The sequence below is a fragment of the Kryptolebias marmoratus genome, linkage group LG5 (assembly GCF_001649575.2).
Source record: "Kryptolebias marmoratus isolate JLee-2015 linkage group LG5, ASM164957v2, whole genome shotgun sequence".
Taxonomy (NCBI): domain Eukaryota; kingdom Metazoa; phylum Chordata; class Actinopteri; order Cyprinodontiformes; family Rivulidae; genus Kryptolebias; species Kryptolebias marmoratus.
Window position 1 is genome coordinate 23,273,960 of NC_051434.1, and position 14,423 is coordinate 23,288,382.

A 14,423-nucleotide genomic window follows, 5' to 3' on the forward strand; every position below is an offset into this window, starting at 1 on the left:
CTCTTCCCCACAACAGCTCTGAGTCCAGGCACCTGTCAAGCACTGAGCTAGCTTTCTTCACCAGCTTGTCCAGTCTTCTGATGTTTTTACCCATCAGGTTGCAAACTTAAGACCCCCCCCCCGCCTATATAAATGACGGAAAGCATATCCATCATTTATATAGGCAAATCTATGCGTTTATGCCTTTTTTTAAAATTATGCCCCCATCAGCCTCACAGTGGTTTGGTCCATTGTAACACTACCACCTGTTTAAGCACCACAGAGATGTGCAGGAGGCTACCTAAGGACTGGAGAGGTGGAACTGGCATGAATAACTGGCTTCCTGTAAGTATTGACTAGTAGGAACAAGAAACCTTGTTTGATAAACATTTGCTTCAGCTATAAAAACATGATTCTAAAAATATTTGAAAACATTTAGTATTCATAAATTTTGAAATAAAATTGAGATTTTTTTTCCCCCAGATGTCACCTGATTGCTTCAGTGTTAGCCTCATCCAACCAATAGGCTACACATTTCTTCTATTTTGCCTTTTCAATTTAAGCCTGAGTGCATTGTCAGAGAGAAGAATGTGGAAATCGCTCCAAATGAACTTGAAAATGAGAAAAATTGAACGAGAGGGAAAGAGTCGGCAAACAGCTCCACTTTCTGTCAGAAGCTGTTTACTGTAACCATCAGTATAGAATGTGTTCTCATACAGGTTAGTGAGTATGTTATTATATGATATTAAGTCATTTTATAATATTAAACTTGGATAATATGTCAACATAGGTTTGATAAGGCTAGCACCGAACATGCCAGGTGACGTAAAACACGGTGAAGTCTAAGAAAAATTTATAAAACTAAACTGGCTACAGTATTTGTACACATGAAAAATTAGACAGTCATAAAAAGAGATCCATTGGAAATTAAAAGTTTTTTATGTAAAAAAAACCAAGAATTCAGTAAACTGATATATATGACAAGTTAATTTTACATTTCTGTATGAACAGTATTTTGACAAATACACCCTGAAAAACAAAAAAAAAAAACATAAAAAAGATTAGCTCTTGATCAAATTTGTAATTCTGTGCACTTCTCAAAATAAGTTTGACAACCCTGAGATCAAAGCTCGCACAGCTTTATTGAGAAGTCAGAAGGTCATGTATAGTTGTCTTAGATTTGGAACCCAGAAGGCAGGCAGACACAGAGGAGCTCAAAAGTAAACCAATTTATTAACTAAAGCAAAACAAAAAGCTGACATGGCAGCAAACAGAGAACTTGTTTAAATGGATCAGAGGGAACATGAGGAGGTAGACACAAGGAGACAAACCTGACTGTGGCATGAAACCAACAATGAACCACTGACGAGAAGATGGACAAGACAGGTGAAATGCTAGTCAGTTGAGTTTGTTTTTTTAATAAATCTTATGAACCCAGGATCCTGCCTCGTCCCGTTCTGTGAGATGAGTGTCTCATTACATCTTTAAACATAATATTCCTGTTGAAGATGCAAACACAGCCATGTCCACACTTTGTTGTGAGAACACTGAAGTAAGTGGGTAAGCTACAGTAGCTCTAACTTGTGATTCACTGATTTTCACTGTCACAGAATCTTATTTTCCTTTGCTCAACACTTGATTTCTTTGGTTCATTCAGTTGAAGTTTTTCTAGTTCCAATTAAAAGAAACCTTGCATGTAACATCTATCCATTTCCTTTGTTTCTCCTTTCATGTGGAGCTGGTGTCTGTCTCCAGCAGTCACTGTGTGAGAGGTGGGGACACCCTGGACAGGTCCATCACAGAGACACATAGAGACAAACAACCATTTACGCTAGGAACAATTTTAGAGTTACCAGTTAACCTAACATGCCTGTTTTTGGTCTGTGGGAGGAAACCAGAGTACCTGGAGTAAACCCAGGTGAGCACAAGGATGCAAACTTTAGACAGAAGGCCCCAGGTTGGAAAGCCATCCTGCGACCTTCTTCTCTAATCACTGCAGCACTGTGCCACCCTTTCATGTTACAGTGTAGAGCAAATAATAATTTCTTTTAGGTCTCAGAAATTCTATGCTCAGGATTTTGTTTGAAGTGTGATTTTGGATATATCTTGTTCCACTGATAATCAATTGTAATTGAATCAGGAGGTCCCTAAAGATTCCCATTCTATATATAGAGGAGCTCATTCTACACTTCAATGCTTTCCTGAAAGGTAAACTGAAGAGGCAAAATGAAACCAGTTATACCACATTTTTCTTTTACAATTGATTGGAACAAACACAACTTATGAGGTTTAACAAGGGATTTTTTACAGCCGAGCTGGCAGATATTAACAGATCAGCGCTCCAATTCTTTGTTTAAATATAAAGCTGTGGTCTTTTCTAATTTTATTTAGTTTAAATATTTTTGGTTAAACACTTCCACCTTTCTGACAGCTGCCTTCAGTCTGTGTGCAAAGCTGCCACATATATGTGATAATGGGAGTTGCAGAACAGGTAAGAATAATCTACTTGCACTCATAAATATTGCAGGGAAGCCTGCTAGAGCCAGAAAGGTGTGATCTCTTGGGAATGTTCCTGCTTCCTTACAGATACAACTCTGACTGAAAAAAGAGGTGTCAATTTGGCAAGTTCACCTCCACCTCCTACGCAGCCTACCCCCTCTCTCTCTGAGGTTAATTAAATTCAGTTCAGTTTATTTTTGTAGTGCCAGTTTGAAACAAAAGTCATCTCAGGGTACTACACAAAAGAAACAACAAGTCCAAATCACAAATCATTTCAGAAAAAACCTTAAAAATTACTGTCAATTCATTCCAGTTATACCAGAATACATCCACAGACTGTACAATATAAAAGGCCAACTAGTAAAAGTTTTCTATGTAAAGCAGCCAGTAGATTGTGTTGAGTCTTCCCTTTGATGCAATTCCTCGTCCAGAGCAGCACGTTCGTGAAGGTAGAAATGACTTACTTTTAACAGGAAGAAACCTCCAACAGAGCCAGGCTCAGGCCTTGCCCATCTGGGGTTTGGGAGGAGAGAAAAGAGACACGAACAAACACAAAAGGACTGGTTCAGCTGTAGTTTCTATGGGAAGAAAAATACAGATTAATGATAGCAATAATTGCAAACTCAGAAGAAATTCAACTAGGGTTTGACAAACTGTCAGGATTTAATCTGAGTTTCTTTCAGCAGTCTCTCTCTTTGCCTCTCCTCCATAAAGCTCAGACTGGTGAAGAACCTGGACAACAGTTGTTGGAGCTCAGTCTCTCTCATCTCACCTGCTGAAGCTTGGACCTCCTTCAGAGAGTCACAGGGGTCCTGGTGGTCTCTCTCTCTGTTCTCCTTCTTCACAATCACTTGGCCTGCTGCTGGTAGATTTATACATGCCCCATATTCCTTTAATTTCTTGATGATGGATTCAACAGAACTCCTGGAGATGTTCAGGGTGTTGGAAATAATGTCCTGACTGAATGTTACAAACACTTTTCAGTATCTTTTCTGAGCAGAGTTTGGACAGTCGCTTTAAAGGGGGTGAATAGTAAAGAAAGCCTTGTAAAGAAGGCCAATTTACATCGACCATAAAAGCATAAAACTGGACATTGGTTCCAACAAGAGAGGAGCCTGAGAACTGAAAGCTCTGCCTCCTGTTCTACTTTCAAAAACTCTAAGAACCACAAATAAACAGGTAGTCTGAGACTGAAGTGCTATGATAGGAAATATAGAACAATACGATCTTTAATATAAGATGGAGCTTGGTTGCTGAGAGCTTTGTTTGTTAGAAGTAAGATTTTAAATTCTATTCTGAGTTTGACAGGGAGCCAATGGAGAGAAGCTAAAACTGGAGAAATCTGATCTCTGCTCCTAACTCTCATCAGAACTCTGGCAGCAGCATTTTGGGTCAGCTGAAAACGTTTTAGAGAGGTTTTTGGGCATCCAGATAATAAAGAATTACTATAGTCCAGCTCAATGAACAATCTCTAGCCTGAACACCATATGACACACTGCTTGGGTGACATTTTTTTTTCTGCCATTAAACAATAACATTTATTTGGGGAGTTTCAGAGATTTCCTAATGTGCTGTCAGCTGAGTTATCACATGCAGCCATCAGCACAGATGTTTTATCAGCCAGGCACTTGGCTCATAATAAACAAAATATCAATTTTCCAAGAGCAGACTCTATGTTATGCTAATACATGTTGTGGAACATATGGTGAACCAGGCTTTCCAGCACCTTCTGCTTCACTCTGTGAGCTCTCTTGCGACACATTTGACTTTAAATCACCCAGCAACCCGTCTCCCTATCCCCCTTTTTTATTCTGACTTTAAACTTTGGAGTTATGAAAAATTGATGGGATTGCGGCAAAAGGCTTTTACAATGCTATAAGGTACGACAGGCGAAAGCCTTAAAAACAATAGGCCATTAGCATACGCCACCCCCATTCATCATCAGGCGGTGCCAGCCCCTGGCAGCCATTCATCACATTTGTGCCACAGAGCAAGCAGGCCTCAGGGCCCTCTGCTCTGCTTATGAAGACAACATGAACATGGTGGGCTAAAATAAAGACTGATATAACCCAATGCAAGTGTGACTATGATGATGGAAAAAACAGAAAATTTTGAGAACAAGACTGATGGCTTTCATACAGCTGTGAAAAGGCAACTTTTATTAAGGTTAGCTTATTGTGTTTATGTTCATGAACTGTACCTCTGCAGCACTGTGTCTTCTGCAGGGTTTAAAAGTTGTTAGAGGCTCCTTCTTGTTTCCCTAATGCACTCCGCTTGATGCAGGTGAACTTTCTCTCACAGATGTGTTTGTGTCAGAGCTCAGTCTGAGCCAGAGGCTGCTGAGCTCCTGTCCATTAATCCAGCTCTGGGGAGTAACTGAAAATTAACCTTAATGGACACTTTTCTCTTTGAATACTAACCAGGGGCTCTTCACTAAGTAGTGCCGTGTCTGTTCAGCTGCGCGTTTGGCTGTTCTTATTTATTTCACCAGAAACAGATCTGACGTGTCACACATACAGTGCAGCCACTCCACCGAGGCCGCTCTTTCACAACCTCGTGTCTCTGCACCATTGCTCTTTTGCTCCTGAGCAGGCCTCCATAAATGCCAATTAGCGAACATTTAAAACCAATTAGAGGTGCTTTGTGTTCAGTAAATCTAATTATTAAAAGCCATGTACATCTTCTGTGCAATCAGCAGTCGTTGTAGCACAACAGGCTTCCATGCCAACGCCATCAGTCTGCTGCTGAAGCCAGTGACTGCTCCACTACCCTCGCTCCCTCTCTGCGTCTAATCTGACTATAATGGCATTTATGTAAGGCAGTGAACAGTTCTGTGCCGCGCTTTTTCAAGACCTCACCACCCGCCACACACATCAGACATTTTTATGACTCCTTGGTGTAATATTTCCTCCATTTGCATAATGATTTTCCCTGTTTACTATAAACCTGTGCATCTATCTCACTAAGGCCCATTGAACAAGCAGTGGATTTGTAGAAAATTGGAATGCAAATGGAATGTAATACTGTTGCTCTACCAGTGATGGGCCAAATAAACTGCCTGACCCCCTCCCCCCGTATCTCTTTTTTCCTCAGGACATACTAATATGCACTGCAGTCATACATCTGCACAACATCTCAAATAACAAAAAATATAATCAATCAAACTTGTGGAATAAAGTTTCAGGGAGAGGAAACTGAAAAGAGTTGACATTCTAAATGAGCAAGTTTAAAATGTTTCAACAATGCAGTAGAGATGCTTAGGCTGATTCACTTCAGTGACTAAATTTCTTCCATTCTTCATGTGTGGACATCTTTTATTGTTTAATCAATAGATGAATTTATTATGTGAATGAATAATCTATCTGCTTGGTAAAACTTTATCTTAGAGTAGCTGACCATGAAAGGGCATTTTTTCTGCAAAGAATAATATTTTATTCCACAACTACCTGAATTCCCTAATTAAGTCACAGTTCACTCACTAATTAAGATGCAGTTGTCTTTACACTGCTACTTTTTTAACTCAAATGCAAGTGTAAAATAAGAACACTTCAGATTATACAAAAAAAATGGCAACCGCTCATGAAATATTAATGCTGGTGTCCTTATCTTTGTCCCTTTAGCTGGGTTTGAATATCAACTTTTTGTCACATGGGCCATGATAGTATGCACCACAGGGCCCCCCATGACATTTAAATTAGATTGCGGGCAAGATAAATTCACCCAAGTCCATAACTAAATGTGCTGTGACAAATGCTGACTCAGGTGGCCCAAAGCAAATCAAGACAAGAAAAAAAATATTCCAATTTAAGCCCATACTCCATTTTTATTTTTATTTTTATTTTCCTTGCCATGCCAGCATCCTTCAAAACTTACTTCCTGTGGGAACCGAAATGCATCATTTTGATCCAATTGAGATGAGCCTGCATTGGTCATTTAACATCCTTACTTCCTGAAAGTCCCTGGAGCCAGAGCCTGCTTTTTCAGAGACTCATTTTTTTATAGTAAAGCAACTGTCACACTATTTCTGTTTGCCACATATGTTGGCATATTTTTCATATACCTGGAACCTGTTTATGATGCCAGGAATTACATACCTAAGGTCTCACCTTTGTTCACCTCCTGGCTCCCACAGCAACCCAACTTGACTTCTCTCTCCACACTTAACAGGCACATGTGGAGGTGGCTTTCTGTAGATATGTTAGGTTTGTCCTGACTGTCCCAGGAACCAAAGCCCCACCACCAGGCCCTGGCCATCAAGTACCCTTAAAGGTTCCAGGTGTTGTGGTAACCTGTTTTCTATGGTCCTACTTCATCATAGTCTTTAAATAGCTTTTAGCTGACCCCTTACTGAGGCCTATTTGCCATGGGAGACACTATCAGGGGTAAATGCCCCAGAAAGCATAACCCCCAGGATTATGGGGATACTCAAACCTCTCCGCCACTTTAAAATGTAGCTGGGGAGAAGGATGTCTAGATTTCCCTCATGGACCTGTTTGCTCTATCACTTGACTATCCATCCATCCATTTTCTTTACCCGCTTCTCCATTCCAGGTTGAGGGGAGCTGGTGCCTATACCCAGCAGTCGCTGTGCGAGAGGCGGGGGACACCCTGGACAGGTCGCAAGTCCATCACAGGGCCACATAGAGACAAACGAGACAAACAACCATTCACACTCTCACTCAGGGAGTCATCAATTAACCTAACATGCATGTTTTTGGTCTGTGGGAGGAAACCAGAGTACCCAGAGTAAACCCACGTGTTCACAAGGAGAACATGCAAACTCCACCCAGAAAGGCCCCAGGCCAGGAAGTGATCCTGCAACCTTCTTGCTAGGAGGCAACAGTGCTAACCACTATTCCACTGTGCTACCCATCACTTGACTATTGATGAGCAAAAGGAAATAAATGGATGGATGGGTGTTTTTGGTTTCTTGAAATCTTTTTATGCAGTTCAAAACATGAAAAAACTATTCTTATTTTGTAAAAAGTTAAGTATGATGTATGTTTAATGTTTATGATGCATTCATGTTACGATATATTGTGCATGTATTTGGTTGAAAGGAGAGAGAGGGACAGAGTACTATGGTGTATGCTATTTTGTTCTAACATGTAACACTGTTGCAGCTTATCTATGGCATTCACCAGCATCTTCTTGGCTTAGTTCTTGAGCCTATGGTGATGTATGAATGTCAGCATCCACCATCTTCTGGTTCTTTTTCTTCTTCTTGCTAGCTGTCTTCTGTTGCTCTGTTCTAGCAGGTCTCAGTCTAGCAGTTTGTCTTGTTGTTGGTGCATTCATGCTACAGGATTTTTTCAACATGACCAATAAATCTGTGGACTGCTGGAGATCACCCTACGTATGCTAGTGTATCTGATATGTGAAAAGGAAATGTCACAATATTTTCTTACAGCCATGGATCTCAATACACCATATACTGTAAATACAAGTCAAAAAGGCAGAAGTGTATATGTTATTGTTAGGGATACTGAACCTGAAAAATAATCTTTAAAAAGAAGTGGGATGCGATTAAGATCCTAGGCAATAAAGGGACATATCTGTCCAGGAGTTGCACTGGAGAGTGATTCTTCTCTAAGTTCTCTGCAGGGATATTCTACCTGCCACTTGTGAAATGCATTAACTGTTATAACCTTAAGATTTACAGCATGTTAAAGGTGTCCATTTCAAGCTTAGCACATCTGCTCAAACACATGAAACATGGTGTAAAAGTCTATGAAGCTGCAACATAGGGCAAAATGTAATCGTCAATGGACTGGATTAAGGCCATCTGCCTTAAAGCTACAGTTTGCATATATTTGATACACCATTCTATCAAAGGTTTAAGTACATTGCAAAAAAAGGGAGGCCATCAATGTGCCTTAGGAAAAGTGCTGTCAGATTGTTGAGCTGAATCATAACCTAACTTCTCATCCTTCCTGATCAAGATATTTTTTAATTTACAGAATAGAAAAATAAAAAGAAATAATCTTAATGCAATTTCTTGTTGTGAAATGTGCAGCTAAAACAACCAAAATGATCAAATTAGTAAGACAGTAATGTTGTGGTGGTTGTAAATGAGATCAGGAGATGGCTGGTAAAACTGACAAACTTTATAATGTGTGCTAACTGCTTCACTCTTTACCAGTCTCATCCTTTTTATGCATCTCCACTATAACACGGTCTCTTTTGGCCCATGGGGTCAAAGCAGTGCCATCTGGTGACCAAAAGTAATAACAGTAACAACAACTGAACAGGTTTTAATTTATTTCTGTTGTGAAATGTTTTGTAAATAAAGTCAAACAATTCAAAAAGTAGAAAAGATGCAAATACTAAAAGTCAGCACACGATTCCCAATCAAGCCGATTTTTTTTAAAACAACACAAAGCACAAGTAATAAGTAAACTAAACAATAGTGTGAATGCTGAATCAACATTAATTTGTTCCTTTTGAGCTCAATAAAACTATTGCTGCAATACTTTAATATCAACAGTAAATACTGTTGATATTAAAATAAAGTAAAAACTTTAGATTTATACTTGCAAAACTTGTTGAGGTATAACCATTTTTGTGTTTTCTAAGATTGTTTTCCTGTGACGGCCATCTTAGATTGGACTGACTTCAAACGTTAATCAGGTGTCAGCATGCACTCAGTGACTACTTTAAGTGTCAGTAAAATCTATCAAGTGGTTCATGAGATATTTAGCTATTGGTATAAACAGACACACACACACACACACACACACACACACACACAGACACACACACACACACACACAGAGACTCAAGCAAAAACATTACTATCCGCCTTCACCTTTCAAAGGTGGGCAATAATTTGAGATCACTTTATGTAAATAAATAAGTAATAAAATAATTAAAAAAATGTACCAGGACATAAAATATTTGTAGTGTTTTGCTCAGGCTCTTAGTTGGATTAATTCAGTAAGACGTCAGACATTTCTAACAGAATCGGCTCACCCATACCCTTAACATGAGCTCTCAAACACAGAGGAAATGTAATTGTTGTAAGTAGTTGTGAAGTTTTTTTGCTTTGTTTTGTTTTGTACTATATTTAAATTTAGTTTTTACAGTCTTAGACAAATGTGATAGTGACTATTACTGGTGACAAATAATACACCTTGTGCACTTTACAAAACAAAACAAAATAAAAATAAAAAGTGCACTAAGAAAACTATTTTCAAGACTAGACATTCTTCATTAATCCTGAAGGGGGCAGTAGGGAGGCATAAACAGCAAAACCATGCTGCTCATGTCCCTCACAGAATCAAAGCTTTCTCATCAGGAAGTGAGATGATGTAGTCACATTAATACCCAAGGGACATATTTTATCTGTTGTCTGCTGTACAGTGATTTGATTGTCTCCATGACAACGACACATTTTACCATTAATGGGTTTACCATGTGTGATTAACACCATCTCTCTCCAAGACATCTGTCTATTGGAAGATTTGTGTGTTTGATGGATTTTTTTAGCCTTTTAGAGGATTGTACAACTACAAGGAGATAGCTGCAAAGAAGGGTGACAACTGCAATTAGGAAGCTGTTTACATTCTTGAGATCGTTTCTTAACAAGTAATTTACAGACGACCAACATGTCATTGGACTGCACAGCCCATTTAAAAGCTTGTCAAGGAGCAAAAACAACAACAAAAAAAGCATTGACCTGGTGATTAATTGATTCATATCACCATGGAAGAGGAGATTTAAAAGTGCTTCCTATGTCTGACGTAGTTATGGCTGCAGTAATAAAGCAAGCATTTTCTCTTTTCATTGCCCGAAGGTGGAGCGATAATGTTTTTGCCCGTGTCTGTTTGTGTGTGTTTTTCTGAATCACTGAATAGGTTTTACTGAAACCTGCAGAGAGTTATCATTGGATGTACATCCACAACTGATTAACCTTTGGAGACAATTTATTTAAGATGGCTGCCACAGCAAAGCATCCTTAGCAAACATAAAAATGTCTATAAGTCTTACAGTTTTACAGAAATTGAGCTAAATTCTGTTGTGGTAATGTTTAGCATCACCCCCAACACATCTTCTGAGTGCAACACATTTTACATCGTTTTGCCTTAAAACCTGGCCATTAATTGTTGGAGTCAACCCTGGTTGTCTGTTAGCAAAGTATCTTATTAACCACTGGAAGGATTTCAATGAAACTCTCAGAAAATAATCATTAGATGTACATCTACAACTGACTACTTTTGGAGTAAACTCAATTCAAGATGATCACCATAGTTAATCAGCCTTAGATACACAAAAAATAGCAATTCCTAAGTGGATTTTACAGAAATGGAGCCAAAATATGGTGTGGACATTCAGAACACATAACCTCTAACAAATCATGCAAGATTTTGTATGAGATTGCTCACAATTTTATTTTCAATGTTTGACTAAAATGGCTGTAGCACCATAATTTCCTATCATAAGATGAGCTTAGTATAAAGTCTGGCATGAAAAGTGACAGGTAATATGCATTTTGTCAAGGAATGCTAGGCCTTTTCTTTCTTTCTTTTTTGTTAGAAACAAAAAGAGACACATATTACCTTCTTGTTGTGAAGCCAGAATGGCAGATCTAATCTGATTCTTCACATCAGTATCCATTGGTGACCAACAGGTCAAAATTATCACACAAATTGTTCTGTTTCATGTCCTTTTCCAGTTCAGTGCCCTTTGTTTGGATCAGTGTGCTTATATCCCATAGCCAGCTTGTTTAAACTGAAGCGTTTGCTGGCTTGCCTCACTAAGCTTATTAAAAGGATTGCTGGAAATTTGTGACTGACCAAATGACCTGTGGATTCTCAAATTCCCTCTTTTGTCATTGTGTTTATGGCCTTTCATCATGGCTGCTTCTGAAGGTTTTTATACTCAGAGTATAGTATCACAGTGTTTTTCAATAGTTATTCTTTTTAGTTTTTTGGGTTTAGATTTGTGATGGATATAAATAAAGTAATTTTAACCTATCAATTTTTTACTCTGTCCATCCATCCATCCATCTTCTGGTGCTTATTCAAGACCAGGTCATGGGACGATAGCTCACGCAAACACCCCCAGATCTCACTATATCCAGCTACCTACTACCATCCAGCTCATCTGAAGGGACTTCCAGGCATTTCAAGGCCGGCTGTGAGGCCAGCTATAATCTCTCCAGCTAGTCCTGGGTTTGCCTTAAGGTTTCCTCCTGGTTGACACGACTGAAACAGTTGCCCTGGAAGGAATCCTTACCAGGTGGCTTCTTTCAATGCAGAGGAGCAGCGACTCTACTCTAACTTGCATCCTTGCTAAACACCTCACTCTATTTTCAATAGTGGGGGCAGCCATTTTGCAGAAAAAGCTCATTTCAGCCACTTTTATTTGTGATCTCTTGCTTTCAGTCATTACCCAAAGCATATGACCATATAGGTGAGAGTGTGAACGTAGCTTCATTTGTAAACTGACAACTTTATTTGCCTCAGCACGTCATTCATCACAAAAGACTGGTACAGTGTCCACCACTCCAAACACTTATCAAATGCCCCTTCTGTTCTGTCCCACTTGTAAAGAAAACCAACAAAAGCTTGCATTTCTTTACTTGTATTATTGTCTCATTCTCAACCCAGAGTTAGTAATAAACCCTTTTTCTTTTTTTCTGGTTAAGGACCGTGGTCTCAGACAATGGCCTAGTGATGATTTTATGGACTTAACAAAATCCTTACAATTAGAGAAAGCATTCAATCTTTCATCCCCACTGCTTGTAGTTCATCTGATACTTGGACTTTAGACAACTGTGATGGCTTTCCTTCTGACCCATTTTTACATTATTTCTCATTTACTGGTAACATTGGAGCTTCTAAACCCTTTACGTGTTTGTTAGAGCCCATGACGACTTGACTTTTTAAATAAGTGTTTTCTTTTATCACTCATTCTCTGTACACCACAGAACTGAAACTGCACTGAGCAGAATAACAAAGTTTGTTGCTCTGATCAGGGCAGTTTTAGTACTGTTCAGATCCATAAGATAATTTAATGATCTTTTAATGAACTTATGGCTTTAGACAAATGTCTTGTATCTGTGCTGGTCCTGTTGGCTTTTAATGCAACATTTGATAACCATCGACCACAGTATCTTATTACAGAGAGTACAATTTCATGCTGGGATCAGGGGTAGTGCTTTGCACTGTCATGAGTTATATTTAACCATAGGGTTCAGAAAACCTGACACCAAAATCTTACAGAAAGCGTGGATAAGTAAAAAACAATTTTATTTTTTGAAAGAACAGGAACAGGAAGTGGGGATGTCTGCTGGAAAGAATAAAGTGGAGATTAGGATGATTTTCTAAGGGGGGGACAACAATGAATTTGTTGATAGTAGGAACTTGTCTTACTTTTCTTTTCAGGTTTCCAGGGGAAGCAGGATTCCAGGAGCCAAGGTAGGGTAAGTGGAACAGGTAATTGTGCTGACTTCTTACTTTGTTTAGGAGGTAAGTCACTGGAGGATCATCCAGAGATTTCTATAGAAATGGAGCTCAGAAGGCAAAGCCGAGACACTCCGAGCAATCTGCAAGGAGTACAGGTAAGTTTAGCCTGAGAGCCTCAAGCAAAACGCAGAAATTTCTCAAGAGGCTAGACATGAACTAGCATGATCAGCTCAGCCCTAAGTTGTGGTGAAAATCAGCCTTGATCAGCCAAAGCTGTCATGCTACAGCTGCTGCAATCACCCCCATTAGATGTTTTATGACCTACAGTTGGGGTCCTGACCCCAACTTTGGGAACCACTGCTCTAGAATCCACCAGACTTAGTTACAGTGTTTCACAGGTTTCTGGGGTAGGTCTGATTTTGTTCACTCTCTACATGCTTCCATTGGGTAACATTATAAAAAAAAACCACAACATCAATTTCCTTTGTTATACTGATGAACCCAGTGCATCAATGAAACCAGACAACTCCAATTAGTTAAATAAGTTACATGTTTTTCTTGTGGACATAAAGACCTGGAAGGTCTAAGTTTTGATAATACAGAGGTGTTTTTGGTCCTATAGCACTCAGAGACCTAATTTTAAACCATGTGCTCACTCTTGACAGCTATTATTTAGCATCCAATGCCACTCTGTGAAAGATTAGTATTTTTTGAGAAAGACTTCATTTGTTTCATATATTAAACTAGTCTCCAGCACTGCCTTCTTTCATTGTCAAATCAAGAGTATTTTGACCCAGCGTGATGCAGAAAAACTTGTGCATACATTAATTCCTTGTGGATTTGATTACTGCAAACCTGTTTTAGCTAGGTGTCCAAATAGTTCCCTAAAAATCTTCCTTTTTTTCCTTCTTCCAATCGATCAAGAACACTGTGTCAAGAGTTCTGACCGAAGCATTGCCAGTCAAGTTTAGAATTAGATTTAAAATACTTATCAGTTAGAAGTCCCTTCATGACCTGGCACCATCTTATTTGCCAAACCTAATTAACTCTTACTACCTTAAAAAAAATCGCTTGGCTCCCAGGATGCAGGTTTACTTGTTCCTGAAACCTCTAGAACTAGACTGGGATAGCTTTTAGTTTTCAGGGCCCTCTGCTCTGGAATCACCTTCTTGTTTGAGTTTGTGACACAGACTGACCCGGTGCTTTTAAAGAAAAACTTAAAACGTACCTCTTTAAAACAGCTTATAAATAGTATATAAATAGCACCTGTTTTTTTTATTTATTTATATTTGCTTTCAGATACTTGGTTTTGTTAATATATATATATAAAAAAAAAAAATTCCCTTCTCCCCCTCCGCGGGTGGTCTTGTTTCATCCTCTGAGCTCGGGTCCTCTACCAGAGGCCTGGGAGCTTGAGGGTTCTGCGCAGTATCTTGGCTGTGCCTAGAACTGCACATTTCTGATGTTGTTCCTGGGATCTGTTGTAGCCACTGCTCCAGTTTGGGGGTGACTGCCCCTAGGGCCCCGATGACCACA